Raw genomic sequence first — 16478 nt, 5'->3', positions numbered from 1 at the left:
CAGTTCCTCTAACGAGGCCACACCTCCTAATCCTTCCCAAATGATTCCACCCACTAAGAGCCAAGCATTCAAACATATGAGCCCATTGGTGGGGGTGGGGAGGGGGTAAGAGGAGCCGTCATTCACATTCAGACCACCACAGGTTACATGGAGACTCCATCATAAACAATTTTGTCTAGAATCTAAAATACACTAGCCAGCGGGCATGGTAGCATACACCTTTAGCCCCAGCACTCTAGAGGCAGAGGCAGAGGCAGAGGCAGATAGATCTTTGAGTTTGAGGACAGCCTCAGCTCTACAGAGTGAGTTCCAGGACAGCTGGGGCACACAAGGAAACCTTATCTCCAACAAAACAAAACAAACACAAACAAACAAAAAAACAAACCAAAAACCACAATGCAAAACAAAACAACAACAAAGATGGGGCTGGGCTTTTAATCCTAGCCCTTGGGAGGCAGAGGCAGGAGAATCTCTATGAGTTCATGGCCAGTCTCATTTACATAGTGAGTTCTAGGACAGACAGGACTGCATAAAGAGGTCCTGTCTGAATGAATTAATAAATAAATAAATTAATAAATAAATATAATTGGAGCTGGAATGGCGGTTGAGTCCAGCAATCATAGCTCTTGGAACACTAAGACAGGAAGGTGACAAGTTCAAGGTCAGCCTGAGCTCTGATGTACCAATACCTTGTCTCAATTATAAATAAATAACGAAAAATGGCTCAGTTATCCAGTTATGCAGCATCTTCCTCTACCATGTGGGTCCCATGGCTTCACCTCAGGCTTCCCAGTGAATGCCTTTACCTACTGAGCCATCCTACCTGCCCCAAACTTTGGTTTTTGAGACACAGCCTCTCACTGGGACCAGGAACTCACCAATTAGGCCAGGATGCTGGGCCACTAAAACCCCAAAGTTCTGCCTTTTTCTACCTACCCTGGGATTACAAGTGGGTTTACAGTAGACTCAGCTTTTTATGTGGGTTATGGGAATCGAACTCACGTCCTCATGTTCATGCGGCAAGTTCATGAGGAGACTAAGGCATCTCCCCAGCACCTGCATATTTTTTTAATCTTGTCTCTGCCTTCATATCCATCCTCTGAGCCGGCCCCATTCTTACATATCCAAAGAAAAATATTCTTGCATACGTGACCATAGATTCACATTTTTAAAAACAAAAGCAGACAGCTACTAAACGTTCTGCTTTGATCTTCACTTTTATTCTTAATAAATAGTACAGCTTGTAGATTATTCTTCATCAATACCTAATGCATGCTTTCCTTAAGGGGCTGCACATCCTTTTCCAGTGATGCGTATACCTGATGGAACTGCATTGTCCTTGTCCTGACATCACGTTTGTGTCTCTGTGTCTCCACCCCCGGCCCCATGTTGGCTGTTAAGGTTGTTTCAGATCTGAAGCTCTGAGAAGCCAAACAAAATCCATCTGCTCTCCTCTTTGCTGCAGCCTCTCATGCTCCTCTAAGAAGGCTTACGTCATGCAGGCATGGGGGAGGTGAGTTTATGCACACCTCCTCAGGCTGGCAAAGCCTCTATTACTGCTGGCCTTTCCTCTTAGGCCTGCAGTCAAAAGGGAATTCATGAGCTAAGCTAAGAGACAGCTCTGAAAAAAGTCTCCAGAAGGCTGCTCAACTGATTGTTGGGGGCCGTAGCAGTGACAACGCGGTGAGCTTTTCCCAGCATCCTTAGCCAAAGATGTCACTGTCATCTCTTCCAAGACGACCTTCGGTCTCGGAGACCAGACAGTCCTGTGACTCATGCAGCTGGAGGCCTGGCTTTATAGTCCAGAGCAAAGCAGAAAACGAGTTGGGGCAGCTTTCTGAATCTTACCTGTATGGCTGTTTGTGGAGTAAAACAGTGTGGGTTGCTTAACTCAGCTCGGCTTAACTCCCTGACATCAAAGCTGGTGCCGAAGGCAGCCATTTTTCTCAGAAAAGGCACAATGGAGAGCTGGGCTTTGTATAACTTTGTGTGAGGGGCTTCTCTTGGCTGCCAGCCTTAAGGGTTGGGGAGTTGTGGGAGAGCACCGTCAAGTTCTCTTCATTTCAGATACAGCAGAGAGCCCAGCCCTGAAGTGCTGTCTGCCATGATAGAGCAGAAGCCTCTTAACAGTGAGGCCACGGCGTGTCGTAGTTCTCTACACCCCAACAGTGAGCTGAGAGAAACAGAAAGGTTAATAGTCATACAGTGAACAGCTTCCTATCCCCCATTCAGAGTCTACAGTCAAAATGTTGGGAGATGTGCTCCCTAACACCTTCTATCTACCCAAGCCACTGGGTCTGTGGTATTTAAAAAAGCTTGACTCATGAGCTAGCTGGATCAGCAGTTCAGCTGTAGAATGTTTGCCCAGAGTGTACAAAGTCCTGGGCTTAGTCCTCTGCACTGCATAAAACTGGGTGTGAGATGACTGGGTTACTCGGGAGATAGAAGAAAGAGGATTAGAAGTTCACGGTCAGGGCCGGAGATAGCTCAGTGGTTCAGAGTACATACTATGTACTCTTCTTCCAGAGGACCCACGTCTGGTATCCAGTATCCAGGTCAGGTGGTAGGATGACTCATAACCTCCAGGAACTTACAGCTCTAGGGGATCCGATGTCTCTGTCCTCTGTGGGTACCTGGACTCCTGTGCACGCAATCCTTATACATACGTAGTATTTCTTAAATTAAGTTAATCGAAAAGTCAAGGTTATTCTTGGCTGTGTAATGAGTTGGAGGCAAGCCCGGGCTAATTAAAGCATGCTTCAAGAAAAGAAAAGGGAGGGTGACTGGAGAGACACTTCAGTGGGGAGGAACCCAGATAGGGTCCCGTGCACAAAGGGCAGCAAGCATGAATGTGGCAGACATACAATACATGTATGGAAAATATGCATATACATAAAATTAAATTGGCTTAAATACCTATCTGTCTACTTTTGTTGTTCTGTTTTTGGATTTTGCCTTTTGAATTTTTTGAAAGAAAAAAAGACACTCCCCTTCTCTCCCAAACCCGGACACCCCGCCCCCGGAAGCTGTAGCAGAGGTATTATAGCTTGTTTACTAAGGAAACTCTTTAACTTGGGTATGAACCACACTCTTTGAGCAATGTTAAAAAGAAGCAGGGTGGGGGCGGGGTGAGTGGAAGCCTTTCTTAGCAGCCCTTGGAGCTATGAGTCCTGAGCTCCCAAAGTCCTATGGACTCCTTGTAAAGAAGCCAGGGTACAATTCTCCCCTGAAAACGGCTTCCTCTGCTTTTTTGCATCACCTTTCTTCCTGTTTCTTTTTTTTTTTTTTTTTTTTTTTTTGGTTCTTTTTTTCGGAGCTGGGGACCGAACCCAGGGCCTTGCGCTTCCTAGGTAAGCGCTCTACCACTGAGCTAAATCCCCAGCCCCCCTGTTTCTTATAAAATCCAACTCTGCTTCTCATTGGCTCACCCTGAAACTCCTTTCTTCATCAAAACCCACAAACGCAAGACCTTCCACTGGATGGAGGTCTCTCAATAGCAACTCGTCGGGCAGTTGTTGGTGACAGTGTGAACTGGGAATCTGGGTTTTCCCCACTGTGCCCACGGCTGGTAGCCCCCACTCTGTATCCACCCTGACTTTGAACCCGTAGCGATCTGGAATCCGGGATTATAAACCTGGGCTACCAAGCTGGAGACTGAACCCAGGACTTCCTGCATGCTAGACAATTGCTTTACCAACTGAGCTACACCCCCGATCCATATGGCTTTGGTTAAAGCTACTACTGTTATGGCTTCTAATCAAACATCAACGTAAAGCATTAGAGGTGCTGGGTCTAGGGTAAGCCTGGCCCCCTGCTTGCCTGCTCTATCCTGGTGCTGGACTTCTTCAGATTGGCTCAGGCAGCCCAATAGGAGAGGCAGAAAGCAGGACTGTAGCCTCCTCACCTTCCCAGCCTTAGGTGAAACCTCCCTGTGGATCTACATGGCTGACTTTGCTCAATTCTTTTTCTTCTTGCCTGCTGGAGTTCCCTTTCCAGACTTGAAAATAGCAACCCTCTCCTTTGAAAGTAACTGCAGCGAAGAATTGTGGAGGTGGCTGAAGGGATGATTGCATCATACGGGCGTGCACTCAGTACCAGGGAAACTGTACACTTATTAAAATGGTCAAAATGGTAGATTTTGTTATGTACATTTTATAAAAATCGAAATACGTGAATACATTTAAAAATCAGTCCATCAGCGTTATAGTGTTGGTTTGGTCTATTTTCTGTCTTAGACAATTGAGAAAACTGTGTTTTTCAGTTTTAATAAGGTTAAGGGTCAGGCATGTAGGATCACTTAGGAGGTTACGGTAGGAAGATCCTCCTCAGCTCAAAGCTCTGGGTTACAGAGTGAGTTCCAGGTCAGTCTGGGCTCCAATGAGACACTGCCTCTACAAAATAAAGACTAACGACCAGGGGAGCTGGCTTAACTAGTATGAGAGCAGGAAGACCTGAGTCTGAATCAGGTACCCACAGAAAAGGCTGAACGTGGCCCTACATTCCTGTGACGACACAGCCACGGGGAGCAGAGCAGAGATACAGTATTGGGCCTCGCTGGCACCAGTCTAGCTTCAGGTGCGGGGAATATCGTTGTCTAACGGGCAGACAGGGAGTAGGACGCCTGACGTCCTCTGATCTGTAAGTGTCCATGGCTGTGCACTCCACCGTGGGGGCCCCGAGCGCACACACTCAAACACACACACCTGCACACACCTGCCACCGCACACGGAGGTCAGAGGACAACTTTCCAAAGACAGTTCTCCCCTTCCACTATATTTTTTAGAGATCAAATTCAGTTCGTCAAACTTGACAAGCACTTTACCTCCTGGGCCATTTTTTATGGCTCTTACAGTTCATCCTTTTTGGATTGTTGTTTGTTTTTGTGTTTCGATCTTCTTCTTCTTCTTCTTCTTCTTCTTCTTCTTCTTCTTCTTCTTCTTCTTCTTCTTCTTCTTCTTCTTCCTCTTCCTCTTCCTCCTCCTCCTCCTCCTCCTCCTCCTCCTCCTCCTCCTCCTCCTCCTCCTCTTCTTCTTCTTCTTCTTCTTCTTCTTCTTCTTCTTCTTCTTCTTCTTCTTCTTCTTCTTCTTCTTCCTCCTCCTCCGCCTCCTCCTCCTCCCCCTCCTTATTGTGTATGTATGATATGTTTGATATGTTCGCAGGAGCACATGTGTGCCATTTTTCATATGGAGATTAGAGACCCCTTCTAGGGGTTGGTTCTCCCCATCGTGTGACTTCTGTGAGATTGAAAATGGCTGTCGGCCTTATACTTCACTTTAGCCACTGAACCCTTTTGCCAACCCTGTTATTTGCTTCATGAGATAGGGTCTCAGGTAGCCCAAACTGCCCGGTCTTTGGTACTGTTGTTTATTTTTCTTCTTTTTCTCTCGTCTTCTTAAATTAATTTATTTTTCAATTGCTGTTAAGTCTATATTGTTTGTTGAGCATTCTCCCCTCAAGTCTTCATGTTTCTTTCTCCTCCGTTTCCTCCGCACCACACCCCCTCCCCCCACTCCCCTTCTTACCAAGGAACAGCACTGAGGCCTAGATCAGCACTGCAAAGCACGCCCATTCTCTTCTCATTTACCCTCTAGACTTTTCCTGGCTGTCTTCCTGGATCTCCCAGGTTGGCAGCTGGCAGTCTGTAATTTCCCGGCTGGTACACGGGGATCTACGTTCAGTTGCTATTAACTGAATCTCAACTCTGAGTTTCTGGTTTAATACGTGTTTCCTGTTTCCGTCTGGCTGGCCTAACTTCTTTTCATTAAGTCTGTGGAATTTCTTCCATAAAGGAATTTTTGTAGTTTCCCCTTCAACCAGATAGGAGTTAACTCTCTCTCCCTCTCTCTCTCTCCTCCTCCTCTCTCTCTCTCTCTCTCTCTCTCTCTCTCTCTCTCTCTCTCTCTCTCTGTGGGGGGGCATGCGCGTGCACACCAGAGTATGAAATAAAACCTGGGCCTGCTGACAGCAAACAAAAGCTTTTCTATCGAGCCACACCTCCAACCAAGCTGGGAAATATTCTATCACAAGGCTTTCTTAGAGCAGCTTGTAGTTATTTTTAGTCAGGAACAGACTTTTCTTTTGCATTTAATTTGTGTGTGTGTGCGTTCTCATGTATGTGCACACCTAGGTATAAATCTGTGTACCACATGTGCAGGAGGCCTCAGAGGTCAGAATACATTCCGTGCAGGAGGCCTCAGATGCCCTGGAGACAGAGCTATAGTGGGCTACAAGCTACCAAACATGTGCTGGGAATGGAGCCCTTGTCCTCTGCGAGAGCTGTGGGTGCTCTTAACCGCTGAGGGAGGCAAAGTGCCAGCACCAGGAGCAGGTTTGTTTAGACTTTTTATAGACTGACCTTTTCATCACAAGACTGTGATCAGCACAAAATAAATTCATCCTGTTACTTTCAGGGAAAACAAAGCTTTTATAAAATTCCTTCATTCGTGTCCCGCCTCCCTCCAACTTCATTCTTTACCTCCAGTAGTGACTACTGGCTGTGTGTTCTGGAACATTCCTGAGCTCGTTTATATTAAGCAAAACAGATGCGGCGCTATCTCTCTTAATCTCTAGCTTGGCAGAGAGCAAATGAGATATGAAAACAAAAGCTGCACTTTGAAAACTGTAATACACTTCCTCTTGGCAGTTCGCCAGCTTAACTTCTTCAGCAGAAAATGGACAGAAAAGAAATGGCTACTGGCCATCGAAGGTAACCTAGAGTAAGCCAGGAGCCAGCTCCAAAATATGTCCTTCGTTCTTCAAGATCTAGGAAGAGATAAAGGCACACTGACTGCTGAAGAATTAAAAATGTCACAGCTAAAGGGGGGGAGGGTAAGAGAGGAGGGGGGAGAGAGGGTAAGAGAGGGGGGGAGAGAGGGTAAGAGAAAGAAGGGGAGAGACAGAGGAAAAGAGGATAAGAGGGGGGAGAGAAAGAGTAAAAGAGAGAGGTAATTAATAAACTTGCGAGCAGAATTTATTAGCATGGCATTTTTTTTTTTTTGCTTGTTTGTTACTGTCTAGTTTGTATTTTGAGCCTTCTCCCCACTCAACCCTACACCCCTGGCTTCTGCCTTAATGGGACATTTCAATTTTATTGATATTATGTTTATAAATTTATTACTTATTTTGAAGGCAGCGTCTCAGGTAGCCCAGTCCAGTCTAGAACTCAAGATCTTCCAGGCTCAAACTCTCCAGGGCTGGGATGACAGGCCTGGCGCGGCACAGGATGTCCTTGTGACTAGACTCTTCTCTCCTTAGTGTCCCACGTGGTTTCGCTAGGTCGGAGCCTGGCGTTTCGTAAGTGTTTCCCGGCAGGTGTTCACGCCTACAGGCACTGTCATCATTCTGGTTTTGTTCCTCTCTGTCTTTGCTCAATCCATAAGTGGAGAATAGAATCTCTCTGCGCTGTGGCTTGTGTCCTTGGAGTTGGTGAGCCTCGGTTTGTTTTCAGACGTTTGAAGTCACCCATGCAACTTTTCCTCGAGAAGCGTCTGGTGCAAACCCCTCACAAACTTACCGGCGGAGCCTTATCTCGATGACTGTAATGATTCCTTCAGATATTACGATTATTAATTCTATTTCATATTATTAATAAGTGGGCTCTTTAGTGCTGCATGGCTTTCGAGCTTTCACTTAATTGGATTAGTTTTGGCCTAGAAATTTTGCATTTTTATCTGATCAGCTCCATCCGCCCCACTCATCCATAATTCATCTCTCTGCCTTTGAAATTGGGATAACCTACTTAGAGTTTCTTGTCAAGAACCCATCTGAGAAAAACCAAACTTCACCCTCTGCTCACAACCAGTCAGCTGGGGATTGTTGAAGTGGCTGCTGGGGTTGATATCGTTGCTTATCACTCCCACACAACTATACATCTGTAACTTTATCAAGAGAGTACCAGGCCAAAATTCAACCATCAATACAACACCTTAATTTCCATTGAAAGTTGGTGTTTGGGAGAGTGGGGGTTGGGGGACAGGTGAGACAACTCTGATAAGGATGCATCATGAGAAGTCTGCATCTATGAGTCTTTTTTTGGAGTCAGGATTTCTCTGTGTAGCCCTGGCGGTCTTGGAACTCACTTTGTAGACCAGGCTGTCCTGGAACTCAGAGATCTGCCTTTGCCTCCTGCCTGCTGGAACTAAAGGCATGTGTCACCACTGCCAGGCTGTAACTTTTATTAAGAGGCTATCATGCCAAAATTTAGTCATCAATATACAATATACAACCTTGTTTTCTGGTTAAAGTTAATTGGGGGTGGGGGTGGGAGGGCAGGTGTAGTAAGCAGGGTGGCTCTTAGGGTAGGGGTACTTGGTATGAAGCCTGAGTTTGATCCCTGAATCCTAGAGGATGAAAGGAGAGGAGATTCTGATAAAGTTGTCTGACCTCCATGTGTGGGCATGCACCCGTCCCCACACTAAAGAAATAGATGTGTGTGGGGGCTGCGGGGGGGGGTGGCTAATATGAGTCTTGGGAGATAGTTCAGTAGTTAAAGTGCTTGCCATGTAATTGTGGAAACCTGAGGTTGAGTCCCCAGACCCCATGTGAAAAGCTGAATGCTTGCTGTGAGCTCCTATAATCCCAGTGCTTCTAAGAGTGGAGAATTCCCCAAAGTGCTCAGCCAGCCACCGGTATACACAGTTGAAAAACAACAGATACACCCTGTCCAAAACAAGGTGGAAAGGAGGGCCAGCACAGGAGACTGTACTGACCTCCCCCCTCCCCTGACTCAACTCAGAGAGGGAGGGATGGAGGGAAGGAGGGAGAGAGAGAGGGGGAGGGAGAGGGAGGGAGAACATGTTTTATTTCAAATGGGACATCAAGGCAATAGGCCAGGAATTAAATTACAACCTTAACATTTTAATTTTACACTTTAAGTCCCCAGAAAGCAATAATTCCTAAAATCATGGAAACATGTTGAATTAATTATACAGACAAAATGGGTTGTTTGAGTCATTTTATGCTTGATGTCTTACAAACAGAGGCACTTATAACCTCAGCCTAGAGATAGTATACTTTGTGAGATCATTATTCATTTAAAACAAGGCAAACGGGGGCTGGAGAGACGGCTCAGTGGTTAAGAGAGCTTGCTGCTCTTACAGAGGACCCATGTTTAGTTCCCAGCATCTACATGGTGGCTCACGACCCAAGCATGCTTGAAGCAGACTTACATGCAGGCAAAATACTCATATACATAAAATTTAAAAAAATACATCTTTTACAAAACAAACAGACACTACAACTATTTGCCAAGAACATTTAACCAGAGCCTTTGTTGTTGGTGATGGTTTATTTATTTATTAATTATTTATTATTTTCTAGGATTGACCTATATAAGGAAGTGTCTTGTAGTAGAGACCACAAATTTTGAATATAAACTAATCACACTGCCTAATGCAGCATGGTGTTCTATGGGAAAACCAATAAAGACAACTTAATCTTTCTCAAGGGAAAGTATTTGGTATTACAAATTTAAAGTATAGTTTCATATAAAAGTTACAAGAGAGAATACAGTAAACAAGGTGACATGTATTCCAGGCTGGCCCTAAACTTCGTATATCTGAAGCCGGCTTTGAACTGTTGGACTTCCTGCCTCTGCCTCCCCAGTACCCTGCTCAGAATACAAGTGTACTGTTCAAAATAGAGTTTCTATAAGTCTCCAGGTGGTATCTGTGTCTAGTTTACCTTGTTCTTTTCTGTTATTATTTTTTCTCTTCTCCTCCCCTGCACATTGTTTGTTCGTTTGATTAATTGGTGTGTGCGTGTGTGTGTGTGTGCGTGTGCGTGTGCGTGTGTGTGTGTGTGTGTGTGTGTGTGCAACAACCTGCAGTAGTTGCTTATCTCCTTCCACCATGTGGGTTACAGGGATCGAACTCAGGACATAAAGTTTGTTGTCAAGCACCTTTCCCTGATGAGCCATCTGAGTAGCCCTGTAGTTTGCCATTTTTCTGACTTTGTTTATGTGGACTGATTTTTCCTAATGCTTTTAAATATATATATATATATATATATATTATATATTTACATGTATGTCTGGTGTGAGAATGTCAGATCTTGGAGTTACAGACAGTTGTGAGCTGCCATGTGGATCCAGGTCTTCAGGAACAAACAGTCAGTGCTCTTAACTGATGAACCATCTCTCCAGCCCTTTCCCAATTCTTGATTTACAGGATTAACTCTTTGAGTTGCCAAATATCCACAAACGCTGAATTTAATGTATATGTAGAAGACCCTCTTTCTGTTGCTTAAGGGTCCGGCTCCTTCAAGAACTCATTTCTCGAAACTTGTGCCCTCAGCATATTGCACAGTCCTGGCAGAGTTCTTCAATCAGATCAACATCCACAAATTGCCACTGCGCAGTCTCTATTAATGTCCTGCTGCTATGATCAATTCAGTTGCCTGTGTCTCCTGGAAAGCTTTGGTGCACTGTCATGTCAAACACTTTTGTTTTCTTGAGCCTGGGTTTCACTAAGGTAAGAACTAAGCTAGCTTCAAACTTCTACTTCACTCTACTGAGTCCTGGGGTTGGGCATATGCGTTCTTATGCCTGACTCCTAAGTGATTATTGGTCAACACAACCTGAAACCTTTTTCCATCTTTGGGTCTGAGCTTTGCGGCATTGTTTCTCTACCTACAATGTCTCTATTATTTTAGTGCTTGGAATTGAACTCAGGGTACTGCACAAGCTAAGTGTGTCCTTTACTGTTACGTTGTACCCCCAGCCCTGAACTACATATTATACTTATTTTTTAAAATTATTTTATGAGTATAGCTGTTTTATCTGCATTTATGTTTGTTTACCACTGTGTGCCTTGTGCCTACAGATACTAGACTATGATGTTGTGATGTTGGATCCCTGGGGGTTAGAGTTAGAGATGTTTGCAAGCTGCCATGTTGACGCTGGGAATTGAATCTGGGTCATCGCTGAGAGCATGAAAGTGCTCTTTTTTTTTTTTTTTTTCTTTTTTCTTTTTTTCGGAGCTGGGGACTGAACCCAGGGCCTTGTGCTCGCTAGGCAAGAGCTCTACCGCTGAGCTAAATCCCCAACCCCATGAAAGTGCTCTTAACCAATGAGCCACATCTCCAGTCTGTATTAATAGCTTTAAGATGCATCTTAGGGGCATCGGTGTGTCTCAGTGGGTAAAAGCTTTTGCCACACAAACCCAATGATCTAAGTTCCCCAGAATCCACAGTGGAAGAAGAGAGATAACTCTGAAAGTCATTCCCTTACTTCCACATGTGCACTGTAGTACATACATAAATACCAGCACTCACATACACACCAATAATTAACAGACAAACAAACAAACAAACACGTATTTATATTTGTGCACATACACACAATTTAAGTGTACATATTCAAAGCAGCAGCACTTTAAATGTCTTTAGAAGGTCTTTGCTGGGGGCTGGAGAGATGGCTCAGTGGTTAAGAGCACCCGACTGCTCTTCCAGAGGTCCTGAGTTCAATTCCCAGCAACCACATGGTGGCTCACAACCATCTGTAATGAGATCCGATTCCCTCTTCTGGTGTATCTGAAGACAGTGACAATGTACTCATCATATATAAAATGAATAAATAGAATCTTTAAAAAAAATAAAATAAAAAAAGAAGGTCTTTGCTTTATCAGTGCAATTTCTAAATCATTTCCAGCTGTCAGGTGCCATCGTCTTTCTCTTTACCCTACTGCCCAGAGAGGAAGCTTGCTCAAGATGCTATTTATAGCTCACAGGTCAATTCACTGGCAAGCAATTGTGCAAACGAATCCTGTTCTCTTCTTGACCATAGAGCCAGGAATCTTCAAAGAAAAAATTGAGTGTGTGTGTGTTTGTGTGTGTGTGTGTGTGTGTGTGTGTGTGTGTGTGAGAGAGAGAGAGAGAGAGAGAGAGAGAGAGAGAGAGAGGGAGGGAGGGAGGGAGGGAGAGAGAGAGGGAGAGAGAGAGAGGAAGGAGGAAGAGGAGGAGGAGGAGGGAGGGAACACACACACACACACAGAATATTTAAGGAAGCAGCTTATGTAGTTGTGAGGGTTGGTAAGTTCAAGTGCACAGGGCTAGAGATACAGTTCTGCAGTAGAGTGCTGACTTAGCATCGGGTTCTCAGCATTAAAAACAAACAAAAACACCACCCATCTGCTCAACAGAAAACACCAACCAACTAACCAACCAACCAACCAAACAAACAAAAAACCCAAAGCATTATGACCCATGCCTATAATCCCAGCATTTGGGAGGTGGAAGCAGGAAGATCTATCTTCTTGGCTATCGAGCAAATTTGAGTCCAATTTAGACTAAATAAGATCCCATTTCAAAAGAGAAACCATCAAAAACACCAGCAAATGATAATACGCAAAACATAAGGCAAACTGGAAATCCTGGCAGAATTTCCACATCAACCATGCGGCAGGATTCCTTCTAAGGAAACCTTGGGTTTTGCTCTAAGGCTCTCAGTTTTCAGCTGAGTCCATGTAACATCATGTCCCTTGTGGAGGATACCTTTTATTTGGAACCAGTCAATATTGAAATACTAATCACAGCTGAGCAATGGTGGCAGAGGCAGGTGGATCTCTCTGAGTTCAAGACCAGCTTGGACTACAGTGTTCCGGGACAGTCAGGACTACAAAGAGAAATGCTGTCTGGAAAAACTAAAACAAACAAACAACAATAGTAACAAAAACAAAAGGAAGGAAAGAAAAGAAATAATAATCATAAGCACAACACACCTTCATAGGTATTGGAATGAGTCCTTGCCCTTATCTTCCCCTTGAATTGGCATTCTTTCCCCATATTTCAAGTTGCTTATTCTTCCTCCAAAAGACTGTTATCTTGTGCTTTAGATGCCCCGAGAATCGCTCTGTGAGGAGGCAACTTACTGGATTTTAGTAAATATACTACGTTAGTCGCATTCACTTATGAGTGCAGCCACTGCTAGAATGTTCTGAGGCCAGTTTACAAATGCCTTTGCTCTAATCTTTGGACTGCAGTGAATTCCGTTCTAGGAATTAGATGTACACTGTGCATGGCTTTGACTGTAGTTATAGGGAGAGTTTCAGATGTAGGAGGACATGTGAGTGGGGTTGAGTACCCACTGCCTGGAGGTAGAATGAAGCAAGGTCTTGACTAACATCAGTTTGTGCCTCATTAGTGTTGGGAGAACAAAGCCGACTCTGGAAAGGGCAGGGCTGGGGGTTTTAGTTAGTTGGGGTGGCACTAAATCAGCAGGTGAAGAGAGAACCATACATGAGACTCCAGGTACAGAATGAGAGAGGAGAGCACCGTGCTGTTTTTGGCAATGGGGTGTAGTTTATATAAACATTGCATGGTAGAAGAGTAAGACAGAGGTCCATTGTCTAGTGGCCCTGGCAAGGACTATATGGGAGGACCACAGTGCCCCCTCCCCAGTCCCACCAGTCACCCACCCACCCTGCCCACTATGGTCCTATTTCCAGTGTTGCTGTTTGTTTTGTTGTTTGAGATAGTCTCACTATTTAGTTCTGGCTACCCTGGAACTTGATATGTAAGTGAGGCAGGCCTTGGACTTAGTGACAGATCAGCCCGCCTCTACCTCTGTAGTGCTGAGGTCAAAGGTGTGTGCTGCTACCCCTGTCCTATTTCTGCTTCTTGTCTGGGGAGAAGAAATAACGTTGGACCTGTTTGCCTCTCAGCTTATTTGCTAAGAGAGCTCACTTTAGGCTTCTGAGAGTAACTTTTTAATTGTTTTGTTTTGTTTTTGACAGGTTCTACTAAATCATAGGCCAGCCTGGAGCTTGCTAAGTAGCTAAGAATGACTGAATTTAGGATCCTTTTACATAGCAAATTGGAGGCCATTTTGAGCAACATGAGACCCTGTCTCAAAAAATCAAAAAGAACCTGTCCCACTCCAAATAAACAGAGAAGATTACTACGTATGTTTGGTGTGTACTTCAGAGGACAGAAGGGGACGAATGATGGAGGTTTATTTTTTATGATTTATTTATTTTATTTTGTATGTGTATGAGTATTTTACCTGAATGTACAAACAGACACAACAGGAGGAGCAAGTGGGAAAATGGCAAGGTACCGTTCTCCAGAGGGGAGTTTGGTAAGATCGAACAAAATCACGTGTATGTTCTCCTTTTGGTTTGGAAGTCTCTCCCTAAAAATCTGTTGCAGAGTTCTACAAGAGAAACTCACCAGTAGCCGAGCACGGCACACAGGGTGCACACCCATACTCTCAGTGCTGGGAGGTGGAGCTGGGATAATAACCAGTGAAAGCTGTGGGCTAGCCAGGGGTGAGGAATAGACGTGTCTCAAACAAGAGAAGGAGGAGGAGGAGGAGGAGGAGGAGGAGGAGGAGGAGGAGGAGGAGGAGGAGGAGGAGGAGGAGGAAGAGGAGCAGCAGCAGCAGCAGCAGCAGCAGCAGCAGCAGGAACAAAAGCTTATTAAGTAAGTTTGTAAGTAGATGGTAATGACCTCAGTGGACAGCCCTGCAGTGCCCCCTCCCCAGTCCCACCACTGACCCACCCACCCTACCCACTACGGTCCTGCCTCTCTGACAGATGTGCACTCACCACACACAAGCGCACTTACACAGCCCTTTTATTCTGGGCTGACAATATCACATCCAGGGAATACTAGGAACATCATCACTCAGTCCTCAAAGGTCCAGGATAGCCCATAATTGATGTTTCCAGTAATGGCCAAATGAGCCATGAATCTTGCAGCATTTTGTGGGTTCTTTAGAGGTAGATATATGAAACCAGTGTGGTGGCGCATGCTTATATGTCCAGCCTTGAGACATGAAGACAGAGGATCAAAAGTTCTGGGTCATCTGCAACGCTATGTCCCAGAGTTCCCGCACGTGAGAGCTTCTCAGAGCCTGGGGGATCTGTTGGATTCCGGGTGGAAGCCAAGAAAATTCATTTTAGAGACAGAAGCTTAAAATTGAAAGTGTTATGTTCTGAGCGCTCAGGTCTCTGGTCACATTGAGGGCTAAGCTAACCATAACTTGACAGCTAGAGAACAGTAGGCAACTAGTCCCTTTACCCCGAGGTAATCTACCACTGCGTCAGTCATTAATCAGTTCCTTAGCTAGTTAAAACTACAGGGTCTCTTTCTAGAAAAGTAAACAAGTTTGTCTCGCTCACAGGCTTCGTGTTAAAAGATAAACAGGTTTTGGATGTAACTTTTTGCTATTCCTTTATCTAAAGGAACTCACTTCACAGTGACTGTTCCCAATCACCAACCACCTCTGTCTCCTAGTGAGTAGACCTGAGGATATGAATGCTGAAACGGTGAGGATCCAAGGAAGTGTTTCAGGGTCTAAGAATGTGTTTTAAGGTTGGTAAGTGCAAGTGAAAACTTAAATGGTGGTACGGAACTGGTTTAAGGTATATACGAGGAATGAGAAATGCTTCTGATTTCTTCCCCTTGCTATGCTACTGCTCTATTGGGACTTGGAAAATTCAGAGCTCTAACATTGATCAATGGGGTTCTGATGGGTTATTGGTCTAGCTCTGGCAAAACATCCCACAATTTGATCCACTATCATAGTCACAAGTTCAAGACTTTAAGTTTCCTTTGGTTGTCCTTTAAGCATAAACTTACAGGTATTTCTCATTATGCTAAAGTCATACAAAGCCTCTCTTCTGGATGGAGGGAAGAAGCTCCTCTTTGCCCCTTCTGCTCCACAGAAGCCTTCTGTCTCCCCTGAGCTCACCTTAAGGAGTGCCTTGAGGTATTAGATTTCATAACAATCTAAAATACATCCCCGAAGGGAGATTATACAAAAAAGGATGGGAACCCAAAGCTGGGGGAGGGTCTGCAGTGTTATGTTATTTTGATGTTATGGGTTAAGCGAGGGAGTACCTGTTGGAGACTGGGCTATGTCCAGGCACCTGGCTTCAAGGTCCTAATTCAGTTTTTGCAGTCAGGTCCCCTCCTGGACTCTGGCCTGGAAGGTTAGAATGACAAGGGAACAAAGGAGAGAGTCAGCTGCATGGAGTCAATTAAGGCACAACAGGCAGTTGGTTGTGTATTTTTATAACTTACGCACCTTGGTTTAGATAACAGCACTTTCTATATTCTTTACCAGTTAGCAGACAGTCCAGCAGACACTGGGAGAAGTGGGATAGGAGTTCCTAGGCCTGGGAGTGTGAACTTGTTTGATCCTGCCATCAGGATGGAGAAGTTGACCCTGAGATGGCTGGACTCAGACAACTGTTTACAACAGAAGCTGTTCAGCTGTAGGGAAGTCCCCAGCTCCCCTGGGACCTGGGACCTTGAGTTTAGTTTCTCCCTGTGATTAAATGGGTTCTGAAAAGGAAATGGTAGTACTTAAGTCAGCTTCTCTTGCTTCCCAACAGGCTCAGCTCTAGCTTCAGCTCCAGTCTCTTTATTATTGTTTCTTTTAAATCTCATCTAGGTATAATTGACAAACATATGAACTTAAGGTACAGGCTAGGTGGTATGATATACACATGTATTGTTTTTGTTTTGTGTTAAGT

The 16478-nt window shown here is 44.7% G+C and overlaps 3 long non-coding RNA genes across 3 annotated transcripts; 1 reads left to right on the top strand and 2 right to left on the bottom strand.

Annotated features, from left to right (window-relative positions):
• Window positions 1-1198: 1198 nt before the first annotated feature.
• On the bottom strand, window positions 1199-6016 carry LOC120099854 (uncharacterized). The gene is made up of 2 exons (XR_005499241.2): window positions 2595-6016; window positions 1199-2173 (listed from the first exon to the last, which is right to left on the bottom strand). It is a non-coding gene; the product is annotated as an uncharacterized LOC120099854 (long non-coding RNA).
• Window positions 6017-6592: 576 nt separating this feature from the next.
• On the top strand, window positions 6593-13894 carry LOC134483728 (uncharacterized). The gene is made up of 3 exons (XR_010060614.1): window positions 6593-6706; window positions 10293-10469; window positions 13731-13894. It is a non-coding gene; the product is annotated as an uncharacterized LOC134483728 (long non-coding RNA).
• A 660-nt stretch (window positions 13895-14554) lies between these two features.
• LOC120099853 (uncharacterized) lies at window positions 14555-16229 on the bottom strand. Its single transcript, XR_005499240.2, has 3 exons — window positions 16028-16229; window positions 15841-15925; window positions 14555-14860 (listed from the first exon to the last, which is right to left on the bottom strand). It is a non-coding gene; the product is annotated as an uncharacterized LOC120099853 (long non-coding RNA).
• Between the last annotated feature and the right edge of the window lie 249 nt (window positions 16230-16478).

Source organism: Rattus norvegicus, chromosome 1 (genome assembly GCF_036323735.1).
Source record: "Rattus norvegicus strain BN/NHsdMcwi chromosome 1, GRCr8, whole genome shotgun sequence".
Lineage (NCBI taxonomy): Eukaryota > Metazoa > Chordata > Mammalia > Rodentia > Muridae > Rattus > Rattus norvegicus.
This window is presented reverse-complemented; position numbering and strand designations above follow the sequence as displayed.